The sequence below is a fragment of the Cupressus sempervirens genome, chromosome 1 (genome assembly GCF_028749045.1).
Source record: "Cupressus sempervirens isolate cs-2001-9-10 chromosome 1, ASM2874904v1, whole genome shotgun sequence".
NCBI lineage: Eukaryota > Viridiplantae > Streptophyta > Pinopsida > Cupressales > Cupressaceae > Cupressus > Cupressus sempervirens.
Window position 1 is genome coordinate 343904292 of NC_143118.1, and position 25039 is coordinate 343929330.

The window sequence follows — 25039 nt, forward strand, 5'->3', positions numbered from 1 at the left end:
ACCCATAAATTTTAGTGTCTTGAAGATGACTTGCCAATATCAGAAACTGACTACACATAACCGAATGATAACCCTGTTCTCACAAATATCATTTTGCTGACCACATTTTAAACTTGAGTGAAGGATGATGCTTACATAAAGAGACACAAAACAGAACAGAACAAGTCACAACTAATTCACAGAAAACTGAACTGTATTAGGACAAATATAAACCATAGCGTGACAATAACAGAGTTTTTAAAAAGTTTTTAAACACAGGCTGAAGTGTAAAACTCGTACTAGCATTCATATTAACGCCACTTATCAAAAATCTCAAAAGACAAGAAATTACAAAGCTTTACGTAAGGTGACGAATATAAAAATAGTTCACTAGGATCAAGTCTTACTGAATGCAAGGGCCAACATCATAAAAGATGAGGCCGGAATTGTGTCCCTGATGATTTTGATGGTGTGGATGTCTCACTCTTTGACTCTAAGTTGAAGAAGTACACATGTGAACCTGTATTAGATAAAATTGGACGGTGCTAATGGCTGTTGAATAAATGTTAATCACTGTTGAATATTATACTTCATAAACTATCTTGAGAGAAGAAATGAAATAATTTAAACATTCCCTTTAATGTGAGACTTACGATTGGCAGGTAAAAGGAGTCTCGCAATCAATAATATTAACATGGGAATGCTTTTGTGGACTACTGCATTGCTGCAATAGTTATGCAGACTGATGAATATTTTTATCAGTGTAATTATTTTAATCAATTGTAATTCTCTCCAAGCTGTTCAGGCTGGAAAGACTTGGCATCTCCTCAAGCTCAGGGCAGTCTCTAATGAACAACCTTGTAAGCTTTGTATGATCTCCGCCTCCTGCTACTCTTTGCAAATGTCTGCAACTCAGTATCGACAGACTGATGAGTGTTGTTGGCAGCATAATGTTCTGTAGCTTGCTACAAGAATATATCTCCACAATTTCCAAATAGCTCATTATGGACAGAGTTGGCAACTCCTCGAGCCTGGGACAATCACTCATGTGCAATATTCTAACCCCTAAGTCACCTGAGACGCTTCTCAATTTCGGACAATTATCCACGGTAAGAGCTTCGTGTTTTCCACATCCATCAATTATAATCGTCTCCATGCGACTTAGACATCTAAAATCTGGCAAACCCTCAAGCTCCGGACAGGCCCGAATGCTCAACTCTACAAGCTTTTCACAACAAAATTTTATTATCCTCAAAGTTTGACAATCATCAAACATAAAATATTTAACCTTTACAGTTTTATCAAATATTAAGCTCTCCACACAGTTCATACGACTCAGACACAGACTCTCAAACTTTAACCTCCAACAACCAAAAACTTCCAGTTTGACAAGCTTTGCAAGATTAGATATCCCCGCTACCAGTTTCAAATGATCACAATTTTTAAGAGTAATTCTTTCCAGGCAGCCAAGATTACCAAGTTTAAGCTCCTGGAGCTCTGGGCATTGACTGATATTCAGCACCACAAGTTTTTCCAGATTAGATATTCCTGATACACTTTTCAAAGGCTTACAATTTGTAATATCAAGAGTCTTCATTTGGAACGGTGCCTGAAATTCAAAGATAAATCTGTGTAAATCTCTCTATGATTTGAAACAAAATAGCCCAGAGGATTCTACCATACCGTCGAAGAAGATTCAGATCTTGAAAGAAAAGACCAAATACCTGTATGCGATTCCTCCACAACTTTTTAAATGGTCCGCGTTCGATTTTCAAACCCTGCAAACTTTGAAGAGGAATCCATGAAGGAATGCTCTTTAGTGGCTGTTGTGTACTGGAATCGCCCTCAAGCTCGAGCCATAGTAAGGAAGCTGAAGTCCCAATGCAGATATTTGATTGACCTATGAAGAATTTAACTCGAGAATTCAAGGACTTATCAGAAATGGAATAAAAACACCTGATATTAGGATTCTCCAGGATATTTCTGAAACCCTGGGACTTCTGCATAGACACAAGCACCTCAGTTTCCTGTTAATGATAAAGCTTGTAAAATTAAAATTTTAAGGAGAAACCTGTAGAGCAACAGTCATACCAAATCTTGCAGATCTTGAGGACGCCAGGGGCGGTGAGGAGGGCTGAGTTCAAGTGCCATTTCCCGTCCCAAGTCTCGCAGGTGGTCATGCATTCGCAAGTATGTATCTTCTTCTTCTTCTTTTTCGATTAGACAATTATCTCTTAGGGTTTCCAGTGCACGTTGAGCATTCCACCCTGATCCCTCCCATACTCCTTCGGCAATATACTGATGTCTGCCCCCGAAAAGACGAGCAATATCCATAAAAATTTGTTTTTCTTCGACATTCAATGTATCAAAACTTATCCTGAGCCTTCGCATTACGTCCCGAGGCAGCGTTTTTCCAACTTCATTCAATTCTGACCTCCAATAATCATCACTTCTACCATGAACGTGCCTGCCTAAAACTTGAAGAGACAGAGGTATACCTCCACACACGTCTACAAAAGAATTAACCAACTCCTCGTATCCGCTCAATGGATTGGGTTTGTCAAATGCATGCCAACAGAAGAGTTCGCTCCCATAATATTTGTCCATTCCTTTTAGACAATAACGGTCAGATATCCCCGCGTTTATGAGCACAGCAACGTCCCGGGTTGTGACAATAACCAAGCTATCACCCATATTTTTAAAGATATCCATGACCAGTAGAGCACTTAACTGCTCCACGTGAATGATTTCATCTACAACAATTAGGAACCTTAAATGGGCCGGGCTCCTTCGTAGACATCTTTGAGATAACTCGTTCCTTCCTCTGTAGTTGTAAAACTGAGATCATCTCGATGGAAGAGATCTTTGAGAAGCTTAAGTTGCAAAGAAGGCAATTCTCCTTTTTCAGATGCTTCTCGCACATGAAACGAAAAACTTGTTCTTGAATAATTCAAACTGGTTCTGTTGAACAACTCTTTGGCCAGAGTTGTCTTCCCCGACCCCCCCATGCCAAAAATGCCGATAACCTTACCCTTATCAAAATCGTGAATAGGTCCCTTAAAGAAACACCTTTCAAAGTCTTTGACAAGTTCGCTGAGCCCCACTGGATATTGGGCAACATGTAAACTATATTTTGGCAATGCCAGTCACTCAAACTTTATCCCAATAAAGGAAGATTCATTCAGAAAATTGGTACAACAGATTTGAGAAAGAAAAATCATATATATCAAGATGCAACTAAAATTGTAAAAATATTACCTACTCATCTCTTCCCCTGCTGTAAGTGAAAGAGATAGGAGGGCTTCTTTCCACTGGTTAAGCTTCTCCAGGTATCTGCCCTTATGTTTATATTCAATGAAAGCTGCAGCGTACATTCCTGTTTCTATGTAGCGGACATCAGAAGGTTTGACTTGGTAGAACACGGGGATAATTTTGGCCTCAGTTTCTTGCATGAGAAGCAGATCGTCCAAACACCAAGGCGAGTCTGCATATCCTTTGGAAACGATGGCTACGTGGACTGAAGCAGAGCGGATGGCTGTCTGAATAGTGGAAGGAAATGAATCTCCAAGTTGCTTCTCTTTGGAATCAAGAAATGTCCGAATTCCCAGCTGCTCAAGGAAATTGTAAAGTTGAATAGCAAGAGTTTGTTTGACATCTGGACCTCTGTGGTTGATGAACACATCAAACAATCTTGAAGATTCACTAAACATGCCCCTTTTGACAGTGACAGCATCAAATTCCTGATCATGCTGGTCGGATGGAGAAGAGAAAGCATCAAATTCCTGAGTTTATAAGTGTGACGAAGTAGACGCCATCAACCAATTCCAACCTAATCACCCGTTTGGGCAGGAAGAGAGAGCAAAGCAATTACAATTTCAATGCAATACCAGTGCGATTTGGATGTAATTACAATATGAATTTATGTTGCAATAAACAGATTATACAGCACGCGAGTTCAATCCTTTCCAAGAAATAACCAAGAAAACGTCTGGAAATTAGGCGGCCTGGCCTCCTGTTCGAGGGTCGTTCAAAAAAGGTGACTGGTTCAGCCTTTCCGTCGAAATATCCACCACAAAAAACAAGGGAAATAGAAATTGGACCATCATGGACCTGTCCAAAGAATCTAGTTATATTATTGAGCTATGTTGCTTCAAATGCGACGAGAGGATGGGTTAGTCCCATTCTTTTTCGTGAAAAGGTTAACATTTAACAACTAATGGTCTCTCATTTTAATAAGTGTCCGCTGCAAATAAAAGAGTGACATTTCACTTGGATTACATATTTAAGTGCAGATCGGACATAAGATTTGATGGCCCTATTGGCCATTTTTCACTTTTGAATCATATATTAAAGATAGTAGTTAAATTTTGAAAAAATAAAAATAAATGAAGTATCAAAAAATAGGTAATAAGTATTTTATTTTAAAATATAAATATATTTTATGATATTAGAAATAAAACAATGATGTTATTTTTATAGAATAAAATTGAAAGGCTAAAAGTTAATAGATTGACAATATTAACACATTAATAATACACGGATCTAATATAAAAAATAGTCATAGTTACTTCTACATATCACAACCAATGAGACATCTTCTATTATAGCTATATTTCCTATTACTATCAACATCAGTTATACTAGTCAAACTACTTCTAGCATTATTAACCATACTAATCAAAGTACTAATAAAAGTCCTTAGAGAAGACCATACTGACAGAAATAACTAGAGTTAAACATAACAAGATCAGTGATATAAACAAAAATGGATACAACATCGTGAAGACCACTATAAGAAATAATGAAAAAGATAAAGGGACCATATCCCTAAGCCTCTTTTCTATTGCATGGATTTGTTAGCACCAACCTTTCCCAATCTTTTGTTGGGAAATTAAAAATTTCTTTGTAATTACTATATTCATTTCCCTTCTCACTGAGTATGTCTTGCATCAAACACAAGGTGGTGGCTAAGTTGCACATCACCTTTAGGGAAAAATAAGAGATGTCATGGAACTTTCTGTACATATCATCCAAAACCTTTTTAATTATATATATATCTCCTCTCAAACAACTTCACATTTATCACACTTCTCACAAATGGGGGACTTACCCCTATCCATAGTGGGTAATATGGCATTTCCCTCCACGACAACATTCTGAGCAACATCTAAACACTTGGTTATAAGGATCTCTGAAACATGGGAGGAGTTGTTAGTTGAAAAAGCATAATACCTTCGCAATCACTTTTTCCTCTTTATTATTATTTTCACTCTCCCCTCCTTCAACTGAGTCCAACACCTCCTTCAAGCTTTTAGCCTTCCTAGAAGGTTTGGGGAGTGTTGGTTTCTTTTGTTACCTCAATATTAGAGTCATTTTCTAAGATATTGAGCTTAGCTTTTTTAGAGGCCTTGAATTTCAACTTAAGGGGAGGGTAATCCTTTTTGTTTCCTTTGCTTCTCTAGAGTGATAGTGGTAGGGGAGACATTCAAAGGACCCTAGAAGGTTTACATGTGAGATTTTTAATGCGCTTCTTTGATTGGTTTAGGAGAGTTCATAATACTAAATGATGGAGGGTTTGAAGACATGGGGGCTTCCTAAACTATAATAGGCCTTTGGAGGAAAAAATAGAGATGAAAGTGTTATGTAGCCTAAAGATTAGGTCTTGATAAAGAATAGTGATTTTTTCCCTTGGGTTTTAGACTTTGTAGCCTCGTTAATTAGGATTTCAAGAGAATGAAGAAAAAATTAGTAATGAAATAGAATCATGGTTTCTAAAATGTTTCAAAATAGGCATTTGATAGGAATAATAAATCCCAAAATGCTCCTCAAGTGCAAAATATTTCATGATCATAGTATGCACAGTATCATAGGGTTCACGGAGTTTCTCCTAAAAATAACCTCCATGTAGCTTGGTAGGTGATTTTGTTGGACTAGTTGCCAACATTCCCCTTTAGAATTCATGAAATGGCTTAATCACCTCCTATGGTTTATAAGCCTAGTGGTTGTATCAGACATTGATAACTTGATCTTTTAGTGCAATGGAAACCCTAACTTGTAACAAGCGGTATCAGAGCTTGCTAATATAAGATTTGAATCTCCATAGGTAACACTGAGGGGGGAATCATTGGACTAATCACCAACATTCCCCTTGAGTATTCATGGCATGGCTTAACCACCTCCTATATTTTGTAAGCCTAGTGGTCGTGTCAAGCATTGATAGGTCGATCTTTTAATGCAATGACAACCCTAGCTTGTAACACATTCATCCTCCTAAAAGAATTAGTGGCAACATCCAAAATTCAACTTTTTTTTTTCCATTTCCATGCCATAGTCAAGAGGTCCATGTCTTTTTAATGACTTCCTCATTCACTTCAAAAGAGATGTTACCCATAGTCACTCTTCTCCTCTTCCAAGAGGTTGTATAGATAGGTAATCATCAAACCCTATCATGTACTCTATGCACTAGATAATTCCTTGTTGTTCATCCTAAGTGATTAGATATTGAGAAGGAGGGTATGAATTAGTAATCAACCATTTTCTTTTACAAATTTTGAGATGGGGGCCTCTTTCGTCTTACCAAAGTATACAAAGGATTCATCACCACTCTCAATTTCATCCATTTGACTTTATCAAACCTCGACTTGAACATGCTAGCCTCTTTCTTCTTAGGCTCACTCTCATTATCATCTTCCATCTTCACACCCTTCTCCCTGTTGAATTGCTTTTGGCCTAGGCTTAAAGGGGACTTCTTATTTTCTTTAAGACCACAAGGGTTTTTTAGGTCTAAATCGTCAACAGATTGATTCCATGTAATTAGAAAATATATGATGCATCATTAACAAGGAATTGACTTCACAAAATTAGAGACCACATACATTTTTTCATCATATTTTCCAAAAAAATTGACTTACATTGACTTGCAAATTTCTTAGTAAATTCTTAGAAGTATCTCAGAGTAAGCATGAATAATGCACACTACATTTTGAATAGTTTAGATGGGGGAATCAACTAATTTATTTGATAGAATGTGATTTCACCTACATTAAGAAAAACAAATCAAAGCTAAAAATTTGGAAACTCTATTTATTCTCAATTTTGAGGATAAAGGGCTTGCCTCCCTCCATATTATACTCATTGGTTAAGAAATGAGTGATTGCTCCTAAATTTCATAATGAACTTACTTATAGTTAAAGCAAATCATTCGGCATTTATAATAGTAGCATTAGAAAACAATACAAAATTCTTGGAAATGTAGAAACAACATATTTTGTTCCTCATATTTTCCTAGAGCTTCTATCCTATGTTAACCCTTGATGTGGAAAAGGTTGGCTGAATTCTCTCAGTAATATGAGAAATTTTAAGAAGCCTCATTTCATAGATCTACCCTAGTTTGAAGGTTTCAAGACTTGGTTGAGTGTCATAACTAAAAGAAGGATAAAGGCCTTGCCTCACTCCAAATGACACTTACTTCTTAGGAAATAGTTAATTATTTGAAAAATTTAGAATGAGCTCACTTACAGTCAGGCATTGATTGTATTTTCTTTTCAGACATAATGTAGTGAACCAGTGAATAATGATGGAACCATTCTATTTCTCTTCTCAACAACTTTATTACTCCTACAAACTTTTTCAGTAGCTAGAATTCTATTGAGAATTATGTCTCAACCTTGCAAGCTTTTTTTGAAAAACTCTAGATATTTTTTAGAAAATTTTGGAATTTGTTTGTGGTAGTTTTCACATGTTTATGAGTTGGAAAAGGTGTATGAGTTGTTAAAAATGTGTCTAGTCTCTAGAACAATGTAGAAGGGCTATTTTTAGAGTATAAATAACTCATTATATGACTTTTATGGGGGTCTAAACTAGAGGACAAAATTATGAACGAAAATAATATTCTTGGAGTTACAAATGACAAGTGGGTAACATGCGGCATGATTGGTTTGCCCATGGTTTTGGCCCATGGTTTTGTAAGACCACAAATGGTTTCCAAGTTGTAAATCACTATAAAAGGAGCGCTTGGGGAGGTGTTTGAATCATCGAGTTTAGTTTGCAAGACTAGTGCTAGAAAGAGTATCTCTCTAAGTCTGAGTTTGAGTTTGTGTTGTGGTGATGCGCTCCTGTAAGAACTTGCATTGAAAGTGTATTACATAATCTTCTTGATTTGAGAATACATTGTGTAGGTTTTGGAGAGTGGGGTTTTTCTCCTAGTAGAAGGGTTTCCCCATGGTAATCATTGTGTTATGAGTTCATTGTTATTTTGATTATGTTATTATGCATTTCTTTGAGATCTCTACAATATTTAGTTGAATTTGCATAATCATCCTCTCAAAGATTAGTGTAGGAAGAAATTCCGCACACCTTAGCTTCCTTACAAGTGGTATCAAAGCTTGACCAGTTTTGGTTCTATTTGTTGGGTACAGGGTTTTTTGAGCTAATCAAGGTTTGAGTGGGAGCTTGTGCAGAGCTATTTTATCTCTGTTTTGCAGGATTGCAAAGATGGCAAACACATAGGGAGGATTGATGTAGAGAAGTTTTCTAGTACAAACTTTGAGATGTGGAAGCTGAAGATGGAAGACCTATTGATTGATCAAGATCAATGGGATGCAATTGATGAGAAGAAGCTAACGCCCACAGATCCAACTTTGGCCACAAGGTATGAAGTGAGAGATAGAAAAGCTAAAAGTCTCATCAGAATGTGTTTTGTAGACTCTATACTAATTAATGTCTGTGAAGAACCTACCTCAAAGAAGCTTTGGAAGAAGCTAAGTGAGATCTATCAAGAAAAATAACTTGTGAACAAGATTTTCTTGAGGAAGAAATTGTATTCCTTAAGAATGGAAGAAGGTGGACAAATTTTTGAGCATCTTGAAAGTTTTAATATGTTGGTGACTCAGTTGGCCTCAGTTGGGGTGTGGATGGATGAAGAAGAAAGGTGCCAAATATTGCTATGTTCATTTCCAAACTCATGGGACAACCTTGTCATGACCATAGGGAGCACTTTAGTTGTCTTAAAGATGGAGGATCTTGTTGGTTCTCTACTTTTTGAAGAGATGAGAAGGAAGGTCTCTCTGAGTGTTCAAGGAAGACCAAAGGAAAGAGACAAGAATGAAAAGAAGCGTGGCCATTCTAAGTCCAAGAATAAGGGGAGATCAAAATTTTTTGGTAAGTCCAAGGCAATCTACTGGAATATTGGAAAACCTAGACACTTATGAAAGGACTCCAAAAAGGAAAAGAAAAAGAAGAAGAAGCAAGACTCTGATTCTGAGTCCAAGAAGGAAGATGGAGATGCTTTCATCACAACCTTGGCCACTCATGTAGGTGAAAATGCATGGTTGATAGACTCAGGTGCATCTTTTCACATGACTCCTAATAGAAATTGGTTTAGTAAATATGAAAAGTTTGATGGTGGTAAGGTGTATTTGGGTGATAATTTAGTTCTTGATATTGTTGGTCGTGGGAGTATTCATGTGAAATTTTCTAATGGTAGAATTAAAAGATTTGATGGTGTCTTGCATATCCCGAGACTAGCAAGGAATTTGTTATATGTTAGTAAACTAATAGATGTGGGTGTGCATCTACAGTTTTCTAAAGTAGGTGTGAAAACGGTGAGAGGTGTTATGGTAATAACAAGAGGAAGTAGATTGGGTACATTGTACAAGCTTGATGCATGCACAGTTGAGTGCAATAGTACTTCTAATAAGATTATGAAGAGGACTACTTTTTTGGAGAAGGAGAGGGTTTCTCTTTCAATGGATGGTCGTGGTTTCTAGGTACCCAAGGGTACTCTATCTACTGAATCAAAGTTACCTACAGACAAGATTATGTTATGGCACCAAAGACTCGGCTACATAGGTGAGAAAGGTCTACAAACCTTAAAGAACAAAAACATTGTTGATGGTTTGAATGACTGCAATCTTGATTTTGATTTTTATGAGTATTGTATCTATGGTAAATAAAACCATGTTCAATTTTACTCAAGTTCTCATAGGTCCTCATGTATTTTGGATCTAATCCATTTGGATGTATTTGGTCCAATTGATGTTTCTTCTTTTGGTAGATCAATTTATTATGTTTCTTTCATGTATTATTTCAGTAGAAGAACATGGGTTTATTTTCTTAGAAGTAAATCTGAAGTTTTCAGTTGTTTCAAAAAATTCAAAGCAATGGTTGAGTTGTAGATTAGAAAGAAGATAAAGCATTTAAAAACTAATAATGACAGTGAATATTGCTCCAATTATTTTGACACATTTTGTAAATATTGTGGTATTAAAAGAGAGAAGACAACTCCACATTCTCCACAATAGAATGGAGTTGCAGAAAGAATGAATGAGACCTTGATGGAGAAGGCTACGAGTATGTTAAGTGGAGCTAGATTGGAACAAAAGTTTTAGGTTGAAGCTATAGCCATTGCTTGCTACCTAATAAACATGTCTCCTACATCAGCTCTTATTGATAAGACACCAATGGAAGCATGTTTGGGCCACAAGCCTTCTCTTAAACATCTAAGATTTTTTGGTTGTGCTCGACATATACTCATGTGCCAAAGGAGACACAGACAAAATTGGACAACAAAGTTGTCAAATGTATCTTCATTGGATATAGTTATGGTGTGAAAGGATACAAGCTTTGGGATCCTATTGCACAAAAGGCATTTTATTCCAAAAGTGTTATTTTTAGATAAACTGAGCCTTCTTCTATTATAGTGCAGCTAGAATAGATAAAAAGAAAGAAAGATGTGATTCAACTTCTTGCTATTGAGAAAGTTTGAATTGAGGCCCTTAGAAAGACAAGTTGTTGAAGAGAGCTCTGCAAGTTTTGAATCATGAGCGAAACAGGGAGAACCTAATCATGACCCTAAACCAGATCTTGTTCAAAGGTCTAGTAGATAGAGGAAAGCACCAGAAAAGTATGGATATTCTCCCAATGATTGAAGATGTATATTTTCTTTGAATGCTAATATTGATGAACCAAAATCTATAGAAAAGGCTCTTGGTATGAATGATTCAGAGTCCTAGAAGATAACCATGGAAGAAGAGATGGCAGCTCTGAAGAGGAATGGCACATGGGACCTTGTACCATTGTTGAAGGATGGAAGCATGTTGGTTGTAAATGGGTGTTCAAAAGGAAGATGGGTTCAGATGGAAGCATTGAGAAGTATAAAGCACATTTGGTTGCAAAAGGTTACTCCTAGGTTGTGGGAATTGATTATGGTGAAAAAATTTCTGCTGTAGCAAAAATGACATCCATTCGATTATTGCTTTCTATTGCAGCACCTTATGATCTAGAAGTTGAGCAGATAGATGTGAAGACAACTTTCCTTCATGGAGATTTGGAGGAAGAAATTTATATGACACAACTAGAGCAATTTGTAGTGAAAGGTAAAATTCATTTGGTCTGCAAATTGAAGAAATTCTTGTATGATCTAAAGCAAAGTCCTTGGATGTGGTACCAGAAGTTTGATACACATGTATTGAGTTTGGGATATGTGTGATCAAAATTTGATTACTGTATATACTACAAGTTAGATGTTGAATATTTCCTAGTTATTTCCATATATGTTGATGACATGTTGTTTATTGGCAAAGGAAAAGGTCTTGATTGCATAATTTAAATCTTAGCTCTCAACAAAGTTTGAAATGAAAGGTCTTGGTGCAACAACGTAATATGTTGGTAATATTCTAAGAAGATTCAATATAGAGGATTCTACACCATTTAGTGTTCTTGTTACTATGGGAACAAAGCTTTCTAGCTCATAGTGTCTTTCATCCCCATTGGAGATGGAAGAGATGAGTTGAGTATCGTATCAAAGTGTTGTTGGAAGTTTGTTGTATGCTATGGTCTATACAAGACTAGACTTTGCCCAAGCAGTGGGAGTACTTTCCTGTTATATGTCTAATCAAAGAAGAGCACATTGGGATGCAGTAAAAAGAGTTTTTAGATACTTGCGGGATACCTCAAAGTACTCTATATGTTTTCATGGAACATGAAATCAACATTCCCTGGATATTCGAGGCTATGTGGATTTAGACTAGGCCGGTGACGTTGATAGTAAAAGATCCACTAGTAAATATGTGTTTACATTATTCGGTGGTGCAATCAGTTGGATGAGCAAGCAACAAGTTGTGATCACTTTGTCCACTACTGAGGCAGAGTATATGGAAGCTACCCATGCCTACAAGGAAGCCATTTCGCTTAAGAGACTTTGTTCAGATATAGAGTTCAAATAGGGTGCAGTGACAATTTATAGTGACAGTCACAGTATAATCTACCTAGTGAAGAACCCAACATTTCATGCCAAGACCAAGCACATTGATGTACAATATTATTTTGTGAGAGATATGGTTGAAGACAACAAGGTGAAGTTGGAGAAGGTAGAGACTTTAGTGAATGTTGCTAATGCATTAACTAAGCCCATGAACACAAAGAAATTCAGATGGTGTTCAAAGTCTATGGGACTCTCGACCCCTAGCAATTATGTCTATGAAACTGTGGATACCTTGACTCATGCAAGGTGTTCAGCAAGTGGGAGAATGTTGAGAATTGTGTCTCAACCTTGCAAACTTTTTCCAAAATACTCCAGAATTTTTTTAGAAAATTCTAGAATTTGTTTGTGGTAGTTTTCACATGTTTATGTGTTGGAAAAGGTGTATGAGTTGTTAAAAATGTGTCTAGTCTCTAGAACAATGTAGAAGGGCTATGTTTAGATTATAAACAACTCATTATATGACTTTTATGGGGGTCTAAACTAGAGGAAAAATTTATGAACGAAAATGCTATTCTTGGAGTTACAAATGACAAGTGGGTAACATGTGGCATGGTTTTTTTGCCCATGGTTTTGGCCCATGGTTTTGTAAGACCACAAATGGCTTCCAAATAGAAAATCACTATAAAAGGAAGGCTTGGAGAGGTGTTTAAATCGTTGAGTTTAGTGTTCAAGACTGGTGCTAGAAGGAGTATCTCTCTAAGTTTGAGTCTAAGTTTGAGTCTGAGTTTGAGTTGTGGTGATGCGCTCCTATAAGAACTTGCATTGCAAGTGTATTGTAATCTTCTTGATTTGAGAATACATTGTGTGGGTTTTTGAGGGTGGGATTTTTCTCCCGAAAGGGTTTCCCCATGGTAATCATTTTGTTATGAGTTCATTATTATTTTGATTATGTTATTATGCATTTTTTTGAGATCTCTACAATAGTTAGTTGAATTTGCATAATCATCCTCTTAAAGATTACTGTAGGAATTGATTTTGTGTACATTAGCTTCCTTACAAATTCCTCCAACAAGTACCCCTACCTTTGGAAAGGAGTCACCTACCTTCCAGAAAACATAGTGTATAAGCTAACTCTATGGAAAGTTCTCTTCAACAATATCTTGTTTAGACAATTTGGAAGAGTTCAATTTGAGCTTTAACAATCTCTCTGGCACCATTCCTCCTGAGCTAAAAAATTGCACACAGTTAGAGGTTTTAGATCTCTCCCAGAATCATCTGCATTAGCAAATCCTTGTCCAGCTTGGCAGCCTCAAAAGCTCAATTATTTGTCAATCTATAATAACAGCCTCAGCGGAAGAATTCCCTCTCCATATTTGAGCTTCCACTACTAGAAGAGATTTATTTGAATGACAATAATTTGAGTGTAGAGATCCCTTCAAATGCTGGAAATATGACTCAACCAGCCAAGTTATGGTTGGGAGGGAATTCCAAAGTAGGGAAGATACCTTCTTCTATAGACAATTACATGAATCTAGTAGAGTTTTGTGTGGATATGAATCAACTTGTTGCGGAGTTGCCACAATCTTTGGGCCTACTTTCAGAGTTACAATATATGTATGTTACTTCTAGGGTATGTGCACAAAGTTGTGGTGCCAAAAGGGGGGTATAAGTGGACACCTTTTTCCTGAAATCAGCAAATTCTGGACTTCAACAAGAATTTGAAGATAGTTATGCTCAAATTTTAAGATATGACAAAAACAAAAGTCGTAGTCCTTTGAATCTAGTTTCTAAACTACTAATTTTTTTTCAAAATGGTTTAGTTTTAGGTCCTCAAAAAAGGGGGCCACAGAAAGTGGTACTATTTATTCCAAAAAAACATAACATAGTACAAAGTGTGGCCCCCCTAAAATTTTAACTTTTTTTTTGAAATTCTTTAATCGCTCCAATCAAAAGTTGCCTAACACTATGTAGTTTATCCTAGATTTTTCAGGTAATTTTATAATGTGTATTTTTTTTTTAATGAATTTTTAAATTAGACCCATCCCAAAAATGTGAAATATCTGGGTGCTCCCCCTAGAAATGATTGAAAACTAATCTAAAATCAAAACTTCTTTTTTTCAAAGTGTGTAGAATGGAGTCTAGTTTCTAAAAAACTAAGTTGTTACAAATTTCGATGAATGAGCTAAAATCTACAGCCCAATTAGTACATGGTGGTTTTTGACAAAAAATGAACATACATTCAAAAGAAATTATAGATAAAAGACTTAAAATAGTTCAAATTAAAAATAAATTATATGGTTAGATAGCTAACACAGAGACCTATAATTTTATGTAACCTGATCTTATCGATACCCAACCACGAAGAATCTTGAAGGGGAGCACACAAGAAAAATCAATCATTTTTTGTATGTTTGCTGGAAAACACGTCTCAGACCTGTTTATAAACTCCAAACCTTTGGGTTGGATCTCCAAGGCAAAACAAAGCCTTAGGCTTGGTTTTAATGCAAAGCTTTGAATAGCGCGTGCACCCTATAGCACGCACGCCCTATTAAAATGCTATTGAATTCGAGGTAGTGCACATGCGCTATAGTGCGCACACACTATTGAGACCTAAATTGCAAACCAAAACCAAGAGAGAGTTGGGGGGGTGGGGTGAGGGAATGGCTATTTGTGTGTGAGAGAGAGATAGAGAGAAAGTAGGGGATGGGAGAGGGGAGAGACGAAGTGAGAAAGAGTAGGGGTGGCAGAGAGAGTATAGGATAGGAGATAGAGGAAATGTGAGAGAGTAGGGGTGGCAAAGAGATTACAAGATGCAAGAGAGAGGAAGTGTGAGAGAGAGAGTAGAGGTGGCAAAGAGAGAGTATGGGATGGGGGGGAGAGATTGAAAGTAGGGGATGGGAGAGAGAGGAAGTGTGAGAGAGAGTACAAGTTGGGAGAGAGAGATTGAGAGTAGGGGATAGGGGAGAGAGAGAGTAGGTGGTGGGAGACGGAGTGGGAGAGGAAGAGCGAGAGAGAGGAGGATAGGAGTGCATGTGTGTGAAAGAGAGAGAGTAGGGAATGAGAGAGGGGGAAGATAGAGTAGCTTGAGAGAGAGTAGGGGATGGAAGAGAGAGTAGGCGATGGGAGAGGGAGTGGGAGAGGGAGAGAGAGAGGGGGAATGGAAATGTGTGTAAGAGAGAAAGAGAGAGAGTGTGAAAATGTGAGAGAGGGCAGGGGGTAGCAGAGAGAGAGTAGAGAGGGAGAGAGAGAGAGAGAGAGAGAGAGAGAGAGAGAGAGAGAGAGAGAGAGAGTAGGCAGTGGGAGAGGGAGAGTGAGTGAGGCACCAAGAGTAAAGTCCCTAAAACTCTGCTTGGTAGTAATCTCAAACCTAATATTGTTAACATCTTGGTCCTATTGCATAGAGCAAGAGGTGAAGTAGAAGCTTTAAATTTTATTGAACAATATTTCTTTTTAGTGCAAGTTATATGCTCAAATACCCAATATATTGATTGGGCTCATGAATTAAGTGAGATTATGTCTAAAGCTCTTCCAAATGCCAAATTCTAAAATACTTTCTACATGTCCTCATTTCTCATTTACATGTTGGCTTCTCTACAATTATGGTGAGGCCTTCCAAGAGTGGAAGAGTTTCCTGATGATGTGAAGTCTTATGAGCTTTACCCATGCTTGCAATTGGAAAATAGTTATGCAGAGTACACTAAGGTTAATGATGCATTTACTATGAGAATTTGTAGGGAGCTCCAGGGATGCCCAAAGAGGAGATTCAGTCCTGAAGCAATGGCAGCTATTAGTTAGTTTGAGAGTTATTTTATCCAGTTCTCATCTTTTTCGTATTTGTGCCTTGCAACTTTTGATGGATTCCCTTTGAAGCTTCCCAGATATTCGAGCGACATGATCATGCTGATCAAGATCATGAGGTAAGCAATCCAAGTGAACATACTAAGTGGGAGTTTGAAAAAGAAGGGATATGAGTTCCTCGTGATGGTGGGAGCTTTCAGTTGTGAGTCCCACTCTGATGCAAAGAACATCCTAAAGGTGTTCAAGATGAAATAAAAATTTGAAATGTATGAGGTCTTAAGACCTATGTTTGATCCAAATGGATATGCAAGAGAAGTATTGCAGATTGGAAGCATTATTAAGCACATCACCACTATTGAAGACTACTGTGTAGATTGCAAAGATGAATTTGAGAGTCAGGATCATGCTTTTGCTAGATTCATAGTCAATAAAGTAAAAATTTATAAAATCAACCTTAATTTTGAAGGAATTGAAGATGATGGGAAAAATATGTTTAGTAATACATATTTAACAAAGCTAAGAAATACCCTTATTAGTTTGGAGCCCTATCAAGATGTTGGAAATGATCTAGATATTATGATGGCTCGAATTGTTAAAAGGACTGGGAAGTGGGTTGAGTGGACTACAACAACAAGAAGCCAAAGTAAGAGCACCCCTACTCAAAGTTCTCGAATAGCTGCAATGCCTTCGTCCTCTCAAGGTGGCACTTCTAGTGTAACCTTGGCCATCACACAAGGGCCAGCTCAACCATCAGGTGGAGGTGATCAACCTCGAGACAAAAACATCCCCATAGCTAAGACTTGCTAAGATGGATCCCTCCTAGTGATTGGTGTCCAACCAGTAGCAGAGAAGAAAGTGGATGAACCAAAAGATGATACTATTATTCTAGTTCCCTCACCTCATAATAGCTTAATTCTGTTAGTAAGTGCTACACTTCTCCTACCTAGTAGCTCTCCAGTGTAGATAGTAGATTTGGGAGATGGAGGGAGTAGTGAAAAAAAATCCACTGAATCAGATGAGGCAATTAAGAAGACCTCAGAAGTGAAGGAAAGCTAAGGTGCTTCCATGCTCATTTCCCAAGACTCTAAAAATCCATTCTCTTCAACCGCAAAAGCAATCACTCTGGTCAAGAGGAAGATGTTTAGCATAGAATCACTTGGGATGGCTTCCAAAGTTATAGGAACTAATTCTTGGTTAGAGGACACTCTGGATAGGAAAAGAAGGAGAAAGGATGAAGGTGCCCCAATAAGGATACCTTGTCTCATGCAGTCTACTTTGGATCTACATTAACTAAGGATAAGAAGTAGAAGACCTTGCCTATCCTTGGGCAAGATCCTCAAACAAGGCATCTGATAATGGAGATAGCTAAGGCTAATAAAGAAGGAAGAATTGAGGATATGACTACAAACGATTTCACTATGCATTTAGTGGATCTTGGGGAAGCTAGACATGATACCAAGGTTGGCTTGTGGAAGTCAACAAATGAAGTAATTGAAGGACAACTAGAGAGTCTTAAGTTGTCAAAGGTCAGGGTAAAGGTAGAGATTCAATAATTGAATGGATTTATTAAACAATTGGTTAGTCTATTGGCAAGCATCTCCGAGAGGTCTATGACCAATAATCGTACTACTATAGATGTTCAAGCACTTGTCTCTCAGCTCCAAGAGGATAAGCACTTTGGTCAAATTGGTAAGGATTGGAGTGGGAAGCTCAAATTGGACAGAGTCTGCATTATAGAGAAAATTGGGAATGCTATCTTGAGATTAGAGATAGAGAAGGATAATATTTTGGCTAATAGAAATACTTTGGTCAGAGAAAGAGTGAAGAGTGAAGATTGTGTAGGATTTGAGAAAATACACATAACAATTCCACAAAGCCCAAGAAAACCTACATGCAGAAAACATGTCACGAAGAAGAAAAAGACAAGAAGAGGCAAGGGTTTGATTCGAAAATAGAAAAATTGTATTTAGATGAAGAAAAATATTATTCAACGGATTCTATGAATTACAAAGAGATCAATCCTTATAAAAGGAGATCAAAACCCGAAAAGGGTAACCTAAAGGCTAAAAAAGCTAGGTTGCACATAATAATTAATATAAAATATTAATTATATGCACCTACAAGATAGCTTAAGAAAACTAGAGTAATAGGAAACTTATTTAATTAAATCAAAGTGATTTAATTAATCAGTACAAACAAATAATTACTCTAACACCCCCCCTAAGCGAAGCTCAGGAGGTAAGCTAATGTAGCATAGCTATGAAAATAGAAAATTGGGTCCCAACAATAAGGCCTGATTAGGTAGCCAATCACAAGAAAATCTCTATAAAGAGGAGAAATATAGAAAACCACATGGGAAAAACCCTACTCCAAAAAGAGATAGGAAAGAACGTTCCAAAAGAAGGAACAAAGAGAGATTAGAAGAGAATCACTGAAGCATGAAAAGCCACAAAACTCTGTTGAAAAGAGTTGATCTGTAGAACCTCCATGGAAATAGAAGGCACAAACTGAGCATGTCTATATGGTAGATGATCCATCTCACCAAAATGCATAGGTAGCCAGCCACTGTAATCGCCTAGTATGTAGGATCGAGTATTAAATACATAGCACACACTAACGAACCATCGAACCAAGGAAGCATAGGACAACAATATAACCTCCCCTAATGTAAGTAGGGTGTTAGATAGCTGAAAAGGTGGGCCAAAAAATATCCTACAACGTAGGAACCAGACACATCGAGAGTGAGGTATAGACACCCATAAAGGCACATGTCATCGACACTACATGAGGCAAAAGAGGAAGAGGGTACATAAGCGACAAACAACTATCCCCCCATGGCACTTTATAAAATAGTGCGAGTACAATGAATCACAATGATGAAAAAGATCTTGAAATGCAAGAGTGGAACTTTATCTCAGTGCATTTGAATAAAGATGCTTACAAATGATATCAAAAATGATCTAGAAAAAGAATAAGACTGATACAACATAAGGTACAATCCAAAATGAAGCATCTAAATCAACAAAATTGATCCCCGGGCTTGAAACAACTAGGATATCCACAAAAATGCAAAAATGTAGAAGATTGAATAGAATGTTCCTAGAGCAAAATTTAGACCAACAACTAGCATCATTGGAAAGAGCGTGGAAACAACTTTCAAATGATATAAAGAAGTCCCAAATCAGAGATCGGATGCTCAAGATATGCCTCCTAGAGTACAAAAAAGAACATCTAGATTTGACTGCCAAAATAGGCAACCAAAATGCATCAAAACTCAAAAAAGCCTACACAAATATCTCTGTCTCAGAACCAGCTTTCTGGTGCATTTTTTGGATCGAAAAAATATGTCTCTATGCTCAAGTTATGGAGAAAAAACTAACAGGCCCTCTAAAATGCATGAAAAAATTACTTTTTCAATAAAAAAAACAATTAAAAAAATTAAAAAAATTCATACCATGTAGGATTTGAGAAAATAGGCATAACAAATCCATGAAGCCCAAGAAAACCTACATGCAAAAAACCTGTCATGGAGAAGAAAAAGACAAGAAGAGGCAAGGGTTTGATCTGAAAATAGAAAAATTATATTTAGACAAAGAAAAATATTATTCAATGGATTCTATGAATCACAAAGAGATCAATCCTTATAAAAGGAGATCGAAATCCAAAAAGGGTAACCTAAAGCCTAAAAAAGCTAGGTTGCACATTATAATTAATATAAAATATTAATTATATGCACCTACAAGATAGCTTAAGCAAACTAGAGTGATAGGCAACTTATTTAATTAAATCAAAGTGATTTAAGTAATAAGTGAAAAAAAATAATTACTCTAATAGATTGTGTCTCTCTTTTGAAAATGATTATTCAAATGAAAGCAAAAGAGGCTATAGAAGAGAAGATTTTACCTAAAGGGGATGAGCCTCTATATGAATGGCTATAGAGTGTGCAATTTAAGTTAGAAATTATCTTGTCAGCAAAGGAGGGTCTTAAAGAGATTGAAGATAAAGTAAAGAAAGATCAAGACAGAGATTATGAGCTCTTCAAGGGATTGCATACAGATTTGTAGACTAGTGGGCAAGGAAAGGGAATTATTGGAATAACCATTATGTAGGAGAATTTCCCCAAATTCATAGATAGTCTGACAGATGTATCCTCTTGTCAGCAAGACAGAGTTTCAGAACTTCAGAAACTCAACAGATGTGTACACATGGCCACGAAGGAGTTGCAAGATCGACTGAATGTTATGAAGGACTTGGCCAAAGAGAATTCTAAATGGCTCTTAAGATAGACCAATGTACATGTGCCTAGGCATAAATAGCTAATTCCAATCATTGTTGCTACTGGGGCCTATAAGGCAACAGCAGAAAAGGGAAAGAAGGTGAAGTGATTCATATTATGCCTCTTTCATTTTTTGATGTAATCATTGTAATACAACAAATTGGTTTCTTGCCATTTGTCATTCTTTTGAGGAGACGAACCATTTAAGCTTCTATTGTAATGGTCATCTCAAAATCCTATATGTATGAAATTGAAAGATTAATTAAAGGTTGGTGAATTTTTGCTGTGCAGTACTTGATGTTGCAGAGTCAATTTCATGGTATTTTGTATCAATTATTTTCTACTCCATTTTTGTTCGTTATTAATTGTATGTTTTCTCTTTTCTCTAAATTGAAGCAAGGAACGAACAGAGTTTCATTCCCCTGTTTTGAGGCAGTGAACTAAATGTGATAAGCATTGTCATTATAGGTTCAAAGAGAGATCCATTTGACATTTTCCTTCTAGTTAATCCTTCCTTCTTTATAGTTTAGTTTCTCGTTGATTTAGTTTAGTGTTAGTTATTATGCCATATTGAATCATTAAGCTTTGTCAGTTCATAAGATGTGTGGGTTCATAAACTCAATCAATCCTTTAGAAACCACTTCTTGACTAAGTTAGATCCTATTTAGGCCTGGCTTGGTTTTGCCTCTCTTGTTCTTGGGTTAAGAACATATCCCATATAAGTTTTAGGAACAAAACATGATTCATTACAAATTTGCAATAGGGAGCTATACCTATTAATTCAAAGATAAGTCAACCTTCTTAGAAGTAAATTTTCAACTGTTGTAATCAGATATTGTTCATATTTTGGGCATTCAAGAGATAAGATCTTAAAGAACAATCTGCTTACCAACACTATTGTTGCCTGAAATCAATAAAAAAAGTGGAATATCATTATCTACTAGGAAAAATATATGATGTATTACCTTAAAGAAACTAAAGAGGACCCTACCTCAACTATATTAAAATCTAGTCAATGTGGAATCATGCACTTATGCAAGCTTGCACCTCCAACTACAAATCCATCTTATTTAGCCAGAAGATACATTTATGTTATTTTATATACCATTTAAAAAATTGATCTTGAAGAAAAAATAGAAAAAAGTAGTATCCCTTGCAAAAGTAACAACAAACTTTCAAAGTCGCAGAATAGCTTAGTGAAGTTTGCAACAATAGGCTAGAAATCATATTTAGAAAATGGCCAAAAAAATTCTTAGTGAGAATTTCAACTATAGGCCATGAAATGTAAATTTCATGAGCATTCTTTAACTAGTCTTTCATGAACCCAATAGTTATGGACTAGACTGCATGTATGGAAAATGTGTTATCAGGAATGACTCAAGTACATAAATTTGGACAACACCACCTACCCACAAGCAATGACGCTTATACAGTTAAAGTTATAATATATGTTGAATCTACATAACTATATAGGGTAAAATGATAATAATTATTTTTAGTAATAAACAATTATTGGATTCCCACCAAATAACATGTTTAGTCAATAACGTGTCACCACCAATCATGATGAGACAAATTAATATAACCTTGTTTTGGCCATTGCCGAAGTTAATGTTTGGCTGGAATAACTAATCTTCCAAGAATCCAAGTAGGCTTCCATACTAGGCTATATGAACCCCTATGAAAGTTGGACAAAGACACATACATACAATAGATACACACTAAGAAGACGAAGAGAAATTATGATGTAATAACAACCTTTATTATTTTAGGTTTCCAAATTGTTTTGTTATGAAATAGGCATTACAATTTTTACAAATATATATTAATATACTATTTTTTAATTACAAAATTTTTAATATATCAAATTTAATCAATATGAAACTATACGATTTTTAATAATATTTATCTCTATTTTCATAAGATTTTTTATAATATTTATCTCTATTTGAAAGTATTATTATATTTATCTATATATAATTTGACATAATATAATTAATATCATATTTTAAATAAGAATATTATCTCTCAATTTTAATTTAAGTTAATTAGACAAATGCAATCAATTATGCACAAATATGCTTAATTTAAATAGTAATAGCTAGAGTTGGTAAATCACATTAATACTAATACCTATTTTAGAAAAGTAATGTGAAGTACAATGTTACTTAATAATATGATCAAATAATGATTGTTTTAACTCAAGATTATCAAATTAGATTAGTATCTACTTATGACATGGTGTCTCTTCATCAATGAAATATCTCAAATCCTATGTTATATCTATGCTTTGATAAAGTTCATATTTTATTATTTCTATATATCATCTACATCACCTTATTTGAAGTCTCCTAAATTCCAACTTCCAACCATAGAATTTGCTTGGAAAGACTACCACTAAAAGTAAAATACATTAGAGATCTAATATATATGCTGACATTTGACAAATAACAATTTTAGTTATCTAAAATTCTGGATCATGTTCTTTGTCCCCACAAATTAGACAAGAATTTTGACCATTTCGCTTGTAGAATTTGCTTGGAAAGACTACCACTAAAAGTAAAATACACTAGATCTAATAGACATGTTGACATTTGACAAATAACAATTTCGTTTATCTAGAATTCTCGATCATGTTCTTTGTCCCCACAAATTAGACAAGAACTTTAACTGTGTCACTTGTTTGCTTTTCTTATTCATCAGAGTAATTGTAATGATTTTTTTATTTTCATTGGAATTGTGAACATGTGATATGGTTTCTTTGAATATTTGTAAACTATCAAATGACATTTAATATTTATCTTAATCAATAATGAAACATCATGCTATCAAATGATTTAATTCTGTATATTTCTTGCATATATATAATTTACAAATATTTATAAAAATGTACTCAACCTTCCCAAAAAAAAATGCTTCCCCACACCTTGGACCCGCATCATCTCCACCCAAATTCGTAACATAGTTACGAAATCAAAGTAGGACAAATCTCCTTCACTAATGAAAATTTCATTGACAATTCTCCTTGACTTATTATTTTCCTTCTGGAACTCTAGTAATGTTAATTATAAGGGTTAAATGGCTAATGCAATATAATTGTAATACAGCGATCTTTCAAATTTGACCAACATGAGCAATATAATTGTAATACAGTGATCATTCAAATTTGACCAACATGAGCATTATATTAGTACGAATCAATTATGGTCATCACATTCATTCAAGTCGCTCCTATTACTAATATCTAAATCTTCTAGTATAAGCTCTAAGAATCAGCAAAACAAAAAAGTACAAGCAATCTGTTCTAAACAGTAGAAGAAAATGAATATAGTACTCATATTTATTCTAAATATTCTGTTGTGAACATTATAATATAATCACAGAGAAGCTATGTTTTAATGCTTAGATAAGATAGTGGAATACAGAAAATAGGAGGCATGTGGATAAAGGTACATATGCATAATGAGGTCTAATAAACTTAAGAGATGAAGTGAACATAGTGATTTAAATGGAACTAGCTATCTTCATAGCATAATAATATGAGTGGAATCACATCACGAGTTTAAAGGATGAAGAACTAAAATCTTATTGTGTTTATATGGACAAAAATGTAATTGACCTTTCTAAAAGTATTAAGCAAAGTAATAAATGACGAAATGAGCAAAGTAATTTATATTACACTAGATACCTTCAATCACATAATAACATTAGCTGATTTGCATCATGAGTTTGAAGGATGGAGGACTAAAACCATATCGTGTTTACATGGACAAAAATGAAATTGAGCTTTATAAAAGTATCATGTAAAATAAAATAATAGATCTAAGTAATGCACTACAAAGTGGCTACTATTTAATCTGCATCTATGACATCTTCTAATGACTTTGTTGATCACAATTGTAGTTTCATCTTGTGCAAACGTAGCAGCAGTTCATCAATTAGCAATACAAGTTCTACAATATATTACCTTCAATGCTCTATGCAACTCTATTTTCACGCTGTATGTGTCTTTGGATACAGGACTTTGTAAATTCGATATTCTGAAGGAGAATAAAACCTGTACAACGCGAAGTGTTTTTTAAACTTCTATTATATTTGAATGCAAGTACAGATGACACTATGCATAGAAAGCCATTAAGGCCTGGCTTCATTAGTAAAGATGCAGAACTGTTTCCCTGGCCATTGCGTTTAAGCTCCCACTGGGCAAGCAGGCTTACAGGCTTAATGCCCCTGCTAGGCTACTAAATTTACTGGCTTTAGACTTCTCATTCCTTTCAGATTAAACTTAACAATCACTTAAAATTGATCTCTCTTTATAAAATTGTAAGCATAACCAAAGATACAAGACATAATAATATGAGAGAAACACATAAAAGAATTTGACACAGTTTTATTATGAGTGGAAAACCCTTCCAGTAAACAAAGCCACTTGAATTGCCTCATTGGCTTAATTATGAAGTTTCATTGACATACACGAGTGCCTCACTGGGGAAGTGTGCCTTACTGGCATTTTACCAATTCTTACTGGACTTACAATGCCTCGTATATGAAGGAATCAATTACAGAGGATTGCTCTGTTTCACTATATAACATTTCACTTTGCAGACTATCATATCATACAATCTGTTTTTTAGTATTGCTTACAAATATTCATTATTAGAATCTGATTATTCTTTATCCACACTAACTCTGTACAATCTGGAACAAATCAGAGTGAAGTATTTATATTGTTCCTCACAAAGAAACTCATACAAAGTGTTTCTGAAAATATTGCTTCAAAAACT

At 35.6% G+C, this 25039-nt stretch overlaps 2 pseudogenes; one reads left to right on the top strand and one right to left on the bottom strand.

The window, feature by feature from the left end:
• LOC149577626 (uncharacterized) overlaps positions 1-25039 on the top strand; it is a 298319-nt pseudogene that overhangs the window by 216908 nt on the left and 56372 nt on the right.
• Positions 716-24438, bottom strand: LOC149577627 (disease resistance protein Roq1-like; annotated as a pseudogene).